Raw genomic sequence first — 9,124 nt, 5'->3', positions numbered from 1 at the left:
TAAGCAGTAAGTTGCTCTCGCTCTCCCTTATTGAGCTTGAAATACCCAGAAAATACTGTCCCAGGAAAAATCCTGGAACAGTGGAGGAAGCAGAAAGACTAGGTACAGCAGTTTTTTAGCTTGTTTTATAGCTTTGGCCGTGTCCAGAAATATGTCTCCATCTGAACCCCAAGTTCATCATCTCTCTCTCTCCCTGGAGACAGATAACATGTTCCATCACGAGACTTCTAGAATCATGGACGGCCATTGCACTGATCAGGGTTCTTCAGTCCTTTAAAGTTGTTTGTCTTCATAATGTTGTTGTTACTGAATACATTTTTTTTCCTGGTTCTGCTCACACACTCTGTAACAGCTCATAGAAGTCTTCCCAGGTTACTCTGAAACAATCGTCTTCATCATTTCTTACAGCACAGAAGTATTTCATTACATTACTATTCCATAATTTGTTCAGCTCTTCCCTATTTGATGTGCACCTCAGACTCCAACTCTTTGCCACCACAAAAAGAGCTTCTATAAATAGTTTTGTACATATGGGTCCTCTTCTTCTTTCTTTTATCTCTTTGGTGGTGTAGACCTACTACTAGCATTGCTAGGTGAATGGGTATATGTAGTTTAGTAACTTTGGGGGGACCTAGTTCCAAATTGCTTTCCAGAAGGGTTAGACCAATTTACAAGTCTATCAATTGTATTAATGTGCCTGTTTTCCCACAGCACCTCCAACATTTGTCATTTTCCCTTTTTGTTGATTTTGCCAACATGTATATGAGATGCCAACTTGTTATTTCTAAGCTAGGTGGATTAATGGGAAAGATCCCTCTCACTGTGGCTGAAGAGGAGAAGTACAGGACAGGAGGTGTCCTGGCAAGGCCCACCTCAGCAAACCAGCAGGAGATCCTGAGCCCCAAGAGGTAGATTAGGCAAGCACTGCACCCTGACTCCCTGTGTGCTTTGGCACAGTCAGGGGATGGAGCAATTGGAAGCTAGTGACTTTATGAGAAATCAAGACACTGTAAAACAAATCCAAAAGAATGAAAAATTAGAAAATAATGTGAAATATCTCATTGGAAAAACAACTGACCTGGAAAATAGATCCAGGAGATAGAATTTAAAAATTATTGGACTATATGAAAGCCATGATCAAAAAAAGAGCCTAGACATCATCTTTCAAGAAATTATCAAGGAAAACTGTCCTGATATTTTAGAACCAGAGGGCAAAATAGAAATTGAAAGAATCCACTGATCTCCTCCTAAAAGAGATCCCCAAAGGAAAACTCCTAGGAATATTGTAGCTAAATTCCAGAGTTCCCAGGTCAAGGAGAAAATATTGTAAGCAGCCAGAAAGAAACAGTTCAAGTATTGTGGAAACACAATCAGGATAACACATGATTTAGCAGCTTCTACATTAAGGGACCGCAGGGCATGGAATATAATATTGCGGAGGGCAAAGGAGATAGGATTACCACCAAGAATCATCTACCTAGCAAAACTGAGTATAATCCTTCACGGGAAAAAATGGTAATTCAGTGAAATGGAGGACTTTCAAGCATTCTTGATGAAAAGACCAGGGCTGAATGGAAAATTTGACTTTCAAATACAAGACTCAAATGGAACATGAAGAGGTAAACAGGAAAGAGAAATAGTAAGAGACTTATTAAGGTTGAATTGTTTACATTCCTGCATGGAAAGATGATATTTGTAACTCATGAGACCTTTGTCAGTATTAGAGTAGTTGGAGGGAAAAAATTATATGTATGTATATATGTATAAATATAAATATATATATATATATATGTGTGTGTGTGTATGTATATAGATAGAGGACACAGGTGAGTTGAAGATGAAGGGGTCATATCTAGAGAATAAAATTAAAGGGTGAGAGAGGATTATATTGGGAGAAGGAGAAAGGGAGAGGTAGAATGGGGCAAATTATCCCACAAAAAAAAAAACAGAAAAGAAAAGGCTCTTACAGTGGAGGGGAAATGGGGGAAGGTGAGAGGGAATGAATGAATCTTATTCTCATAGGATTTGGCTTAAGGAGGGAATAACATACACACTCAATTGAGTATGGAAATCTGTCTTACCCTACAGGAAAATGGGGGGGAGGGGACAAGAGCAGGGGCATGATACAAGGGAGGGTAGATTGGGAGAGGGGGTAATCAGAAGCAAACACTTCTGAGGAGGGACAGAGTTAAAAGAGAGAATAGAATAAATAGGAGGGGGCAGGATAGGATTAACAGAAATAGAGTCAGTTTTTCACATGACTGCTGTGGAAGTGTTTTGCATAACTGCACATGTATAACCTGTAAAAATAAATAAATAAATAAATAAAGTTGCACCTTCCAAGTCTTGCATAATCCTGATTTGGCTCCCTAATATTTGAATTGTTTCTTTCTGGCCTCTTGTACTTTTTCCTTGACCTGCTAGTTCTGAAATTTGGCTATAATGTTTCTTGATGTTTTTATTTTGGGATCTCTTTCCTGAAGTGATCAGTGGATTTTTTCAAAGCCTATTTTTCCCTCTGGTTCCAGGACATCAGAACAGTTTTCCTTGATGATTTCTGGAAAAATGCTGTCCAGATCTTCCTTTTGATTATGACTTTCAAGTAGTCCGATGATACTGATATTATCTCTCCTGGATCTGTTTTCCAGACTAGTTGTTTTTCCAATTGAGGTATTTTATATTTTCTTCTATTTTTTTTTCATTCTTTTGATTTTGTTTGATTGATTCTTGATGTCTCATGGAGTCATTAGCTTCCACTTACCCAATTCTGTCTTTTAAGGAGTTGTTTTCCTCAATAAACTTTTGTACTTTCTTTTCCATTTGATCAATTGTACTTTTTTTAAGAGTTAATCAATTTATTTGGTTTTTATTTCAGAACTTTCCTTTAACATAGTTAAGGTAACAATGGAAGCATTAGTTATACATTATTAATGATAAGATCATCACAATTTTGTGCAATTCTACATTTTGCAATTTGTAATGCTCATGTGGAATGAAACCAAGATTGATTAATTGCATTTTTGTAAACAAAAGTGGAACTAGCAGAAAAGTTATTCTAAAGATACAATAGCGAAACTATACCAGAAGAAAAGTAAGAGGAACAATATTACTTTCTAGAATATCTAAAATATAGGTACCTGATTATAACATTTTAAAAAATTTGTATTAGTTATCTTAACCATAATGGCTTATAGAAAGAGTAGTTTAACTACTGGAAACTTGATGCCATGAACGTCAAAACTCTTGAAAGGTTCACATCTGCAAAACCAGTATAAGTCTACAGATACAATTTACAGCTTGAACACAAAACTGTGTCAAACAGTAATATTCCCAGTCATAATACAATACAAAGGCTTTCATGCAGCATATGCTTCTTGGCCCCCAGTAAGTTTTATTTGTCTAGTACAGAAGATGCTGAGTAAACTGCCCAAGCTCAGCAGAGTTTCCATTATGTGAAAGATGCAACTGTTTGAATTTTAAACTTCTGGGATAGCATGATCCATCAGATTTTTCATAACATTTGATGCCATCTTTGTGATTATGTGTTCAAAGATGAAAGCAGGCATAATTGTAATGGTAACTACAGTCCCAGATGTTGAAAGTATGTCTGCAACTTGAGAGTCCTTCAGGTCAATTACATTCTGACCATTGATTTCACAAATGTTGTGCTCAGTAAGAAAACCATTTGTTGCTGCAGAACTGTCTTTCAGTATAGAGGTTATTTTTCCATTCTAAAAAATGAATCCAACATGTCCTGTACTATCCTTCTTCATGATAATAGTTCATTCAAATGGTCTGTCCCAAATAGTCATTATAATCTTCTCTCCAAAAGCCTGTCTCAGAACTTTATGAGCTTTATCAGAGCTCCACCCTGCACATTTTTCATCATTAATTTGAAGAACTTGGTTCCCAAATCTCAGACCAACCAGAGATGCTGGAGAATTGGCCTGGACTAGCTGAACAAATACACCATTGTCTACTGACTTAAGTTGAAGGCCAATTTTTCCACGTTGATCTTTACACAAAATGACTTCCTGGATTCCTTGTTTAATTTCTGCTCTTCAAATTCCAGCATCATTACCAGTTATAGGAGCCACCACATAATTCACAGCAGAAGATTTGGCCACCAATTGCTGCCCCTGAGATGTTTCTCCAGGAACTAGGGTCATGTTGGTACAAATTTCTTCTTCATTTAAACTCAGGCCCATGTACTGAGAGAGTTCGGGATATAGTTTAAGATAGAGACTTCCATCTTGAGAAATGGGAGCAGAGGCATCTGACAAAATTGCTGTACTATCAGGATTTGCAGAAAAGGCTGTCTGAGCCTGAATTACTTTATCTACTTTTAGATGTTCAAGCAATAGATATAAAGATATTTTTTGCAGGATTTTACTGAGCTTCGCTGGCACTTTCCTCCAATGGGCCCTGACAGCTTTGCCCCAGCAACAGTTTTCTGATCCTCTGGGAAGGGAGAAGTCTGGGAATGATCAATTGTACTTTTTAAGGAGTTGTTTTCTTCAGTGAATTTTTGTATATCCTTTTTCATTTGGAAAATTCTACTTTTTAAACAGTTGTTTTCTTTTTCCAAGCTGTTGACTCTTTTTTCATAATTCTCTTTCATTGCTTTCATTTCTTTTTCCCATTTTTCTTCTACCTTCATATATTTTTTAAACTTTTTTAAATTTTTTGAGCTTTTCCATGAGTTCTTTTTGGGCTTGAGACCACTTCCCATCATTATTTGCAGCTTTGCCCATAGGTATTTTGACAGTGTTCTATTCTGAGTTTGTATCTTGATCTTCCCTTCACCATACTAACATTTTAGGGTCAGATTCTTTTCTTTTTTTTTTGATCATCTTTTTTGCCCCTCCTTTTTCCTAAGTTTTAAATTTGGGCTCAGCTCCTGAGGTGGAAGGGGCATTCTCTCAAGCTTTTTGGGCCAGGGGATGCAGGCCCTTGCTATTTACCTGGTGCTGCACTAGTGTTGTCCTGAGGCCTATGGAGGATTCTTGTGTCTGGTGATATGTTGAGGGGGTAATTTTGAGGTGTCTGGTACTTCTGGAAGCCATAGACCTCTGGCAGATTACCTGGTGCTGAGCCGGGGCCACAGTGCTAGTGTCTATCATTTGCTGTGGATGGTGGGGTATATCTGCCCTGTCATCTGCTAGTTTGCCTAGTTTGCTTGGGACTTTGCTGAAGCAGGTGACAGGTCTCTGCAGTGATGACTGTCCTTTTGCCTAGGCACTTCTGGGGTTCAGTATTGGCATCTGCCTGTTTGCCTGGGGCTACACTGAAGCACATGGGAAGTCCTAGTGCTACTGGATGCCAGTTTGCCTGGCTATGCTGGGTTATGTGTAGGGTCCTGGTGCTTTTGTCTTCCCATTTGCTTAGTCACCTGTAGAGTCCTGGTGCTGGCATCTACTTGTTTTCCTGGTGGCATGTTGAAGCACAAGCTATTCTCAGAGCTGCTGTCTGCCCATTTCCATGGCCTTGCTGAGCCACATGGGGGAGTGGGGTCCTGGGATTGGAGTTTGACAGTTCCACCACACTGGGGCTCAAAACCTCCTGCTTTTTCCTGAGGTGGAGCTTGCTGGGATGCTTACTGTCTTTCACTACTCCCCTTTTACCCGATTGAGATGGACCTTTCCTGCCAACCTTCCAAGTTTCTTGGTCTAAAAAAATTGTTTCACTCCATCTTTTTACTGGTTTTGCTGTTCCAGGATTTGAATTGGGGTGCTATTTTATGATTGTTTGGAAGTTAATATGGGAGAATTATGGTGATTTCCCGTTTTCTCCACCATCTTGGCTCTACTTTTTGCCCACTTTTCAAAATAGCTTATATAATATTGAAATTAATTGTTCTTTAAGTGTTTTGTAGAATCTATTTGTAAATCCATCTAGCTCTGGGATTTTTTTTTCTTAGGAAGCTCATTGATGGATTGTTTAATTTGTTTTTCTAAGATTAGATTATTTATGTATTTTTTTCCCTTTCTGTTTATCTGGGCAATTTATATTTTAGTGAATATTCATCCATTTTGCTTACATCATCAGATTTATTGGCATATAATTAGGTAAAACTGCTCCTAATAAATGATTTAACTGCATCTTCATTGGTAGTAAATTCACTCTTTTCATTTTTGATACTGATAATTTGGTTTTCTTTCTTTTTTTGACTATATTTTTTCCCATAAAACCAGCTCCTACTTTTATTTATTGTTTCAATGGTCTTCTTACTTGCAGTTTTATTAATCTCTCTATGATTTTCAGGATTTCTGATTTGATGTTTAACTGGGGATTTTAAATCTGTTCTTTTTCTAGTTTTTTTTTTAGTTGTATGCACAATTCATTGATCTGTTCTTTCTTGATTGTGTTGCTATAAGTGTTTAGAGATATAAATTTCCCCCTTTTTACTGCTATGGCTGCATTTCACAAATTTTGGTATGTTGTCTCAGTGTTGTCATTCTTTTTAATGAAATTATTGATTATTTCTATGATTTTCTATAACATGTTTCTATGATTGTTTCTATGTTACATGACTATATCTATGATTGATATGTTTCTATTTCTATGCTTCTTTAACCCTCTCATTCTTTAGGATTAGATTACTTAGTTTCCAACTAATTTTTAATCTATCTTTCCATGGCCCTTTATTGAATGCAATTTTTATTGCATTATTATCTGAAAAAGATGTATTTAATATTTCTGTCTTTTTCCATTTGATTGTGTTTTTATGCCCTAATACATGGTTAATTTTTGTGTAGGTGCCACATTCTAGTGAGAAAAATGTATATTCCTTTCTAGCCCCATTCAATTTTCTCCAGAAGTCTGTTATATCTAACTTTTCTAAAATTTTATTCACTTCTTTACCTTCTTTCTTGTTTATTTTTTGGTTATATTTCTTTAGTTGTGAGAGAGTGAATATGAAGTCTCTCTGTGTATAGCTTTACTGTTTATTTCCTCCTATAACTTATTTAACTTTTTCTTTCTCTTCTTTTCTTTCTGGTCTTTTTTTTTTTTTTTGGCTAGGCAATGGGGTTAAGTGACTTGCCCAGGGTCACATAGCTAGTAAGTGTTATGTGTCTGAGGCTGGATTTGAACTTAGGTCCTCCTGAATGTAGGGCTGGTGCTCTATCCACTGCACCACCTAGCTGCCCCCAACTTTTTCTTTAAATTTTTGGATGTTATACTATTTCCCGCATATATGTTTGCTACTGATTTTATTTCATTTTCTATGGTTCATTTTAGCAAGATATAGTTCCCTTCCTTATCTCTTTTAATTAGATCTATTTTTGCTTTTGCTTGTCTGAGATCATAATTTCTACTCCGCTTTTCTTTTTTTTACTTTAGCTGAAGAATAAGAGATTCTACTCCAGCTCTTTGTCTTTACTGTGTGTGTGTGTGTGTGTGTGTGTGTGCGCGCACGCACACGTGCTTCAGATGTCTTTCTTGTAAACAACATATTCTAGGATTTTGGTTTTTAATACACTCTGCCATCTGCTTCCATTTTATGGGTGAGTTCATCCCATTCACCTTCACAATTATAATTATGAACTGTGTATTTCCCTCCATCTTATTTTCCCCTGTTTATTCTCTCTCTCCTTTCACCCTGTCCTTCCTTACCAGTGTTTTGCTTTTAACCACTGCCTGTCCTAGTCAGCCCTCCCTTTTCTCAGTCCCTCTCCCCTTGTTTCCCCCACTTCCTTTCTAATTTGCAAGATTGTAAGATGGATTTCTATACCCAGCTGAGTATTTATAATATTCCTCTTTTGAGCTGGTTTCAATGAAAGTGAAGTTCAAATGATGCCCACCTACTCCCCATCTTTCCCTCCATTGTAATAGGTCTTTCACACCTCTTCATGTGAGATAATTTACTCCATTCTATCTCCCTCTTCCTTCTCCTCCCATTGCAATCCTCTTCCTAATTCCTTAAGTTTTTTTGATATCTTCCCATCAAGGTGAACTTATACCAGCAGTCTCTGTCTATGTATTCTAATTGCCTTAATAGTTATAAAGTTTTAAGACTTGCAAGTATCATCTTCCTGTGCAAGGATGTAAATAGTTTAATCTTATTGAATCTCTTATGTTTTCTATTTCTTATTTACCTTTTTATGCTTCTCTTGAGTCTTGTATGTGAAAGTCAAATTCTCTGTTCAGCTATGTCTTTCCATCAGGAATGCTCAAAACCCCTCTATTTCATGGAATTTTCATTTTCCCTCTGAAAGAATTATACTCAGTTTTGCTGGGGAGGTGATTCTTCGTTGTAATCCTAACTCCTCTGTTGTATTCTCTTATAACATAATGTAGAAGCTGCTAAATCTTGTGTAATCCTGACTGTGGCTCATGATATTTGAATTGTTTCTTTTTGGCTATCTTCAGTGTTCTCTCCTTGACCTGGGAACTCTGGAATTTGGCTATAATATTCTTGGAAGTTTTCATTTTGGGATCTCTTTCTGGAAGTGATTAATGGATTCTATCAATTTCTACATTGTCTTCTGGTTCTATGATATCAGGGCAGTTTTCCTTGATAATTTATTAAAATAGGATATCCAGAATCTTCTTTTTTTTATCATGACTTTCAAGTGGTCCAATACTTCTTAAATTATTTCTCCCAGATCTGATTTTTTACATCAGTTGTTTTTCCACTGAGGCACTTCACATTTTTCTTTTTTTTTCATTCTTTTGATTTTTTTAATTGTCTCTTGATGTCTAATGGAGTCATTAGCATCCACTTGCCTAATTCTAATCTTTAACAAATTATTTTTAGTGAGATTTTGCACATTATTTTATTTGGCCAATTTGACTTTTTAAAGAGTCATTTTCTTAAGTGAACTTTTATACATCTTTTCCCCCCATATTTTTGGTGCTTCCTTTACCAAGCTATAGACTCTTTTTTCATGATTCACTTACATCATTCTAAATTCTTTTTCCCAATTTTTCTTTTACCCTTGTTATTTTATTTTCAAAAATTCCTTTTGAGCTTTTCTGGGAGTTCTTTTGGGGCCTGAAACCAATTCACATTTTTTTGAGGCTTTGCATGTTGGAGTTTTGATATTGTTGCCCTCTTCTGAATTTATGTTTTGATATTCTTTGTCACCATAGTAATTTCCTCTGGTCATCTTTCTTTCTT

The 9,124-nt window shown here is 36.5% G+C and overlaps 2 pseudogenes; one reads left to right on the top strand and one right to left on the bottom strand.

Annotated features, from left to right (window-relative positions):
* Positions 1 to 3,476: 3,476 nt before the first annotated feature.
* On the bottom strand, positions 3,477 to 5,415 carry LOC114048311 (annotated as a pseudogene).
* A 20-nt stretch (positions 5,416 to 5,435) lies between these two features.
* Positions 5,436 to 9,124, top strand: part of LOC114048310 — a 9,674-nt pseudogene continuing 5,985 nt past the window's right edge.

The sequence above is a fragment of the Vombatus ursinus genome, unplaced genomic scaffold (genome assembly GCF_900497805.2).
Source record: "Vombatus ursinus unplaced genomic scaffold, bare-nosed wombat genome assembly UNPS02014792.1, whole genome shotgun sequence".
NCBI lineage: Eukaryota > Metazoa > Chordata > Mammalia > Diprotodontia > Vombatidae > Vombatus > Vombatus ursinus.
Note: the sequence above shows the minus strand (reverse complement) of the source record. Positions and strands in the feature narration are given on the sequence as shown.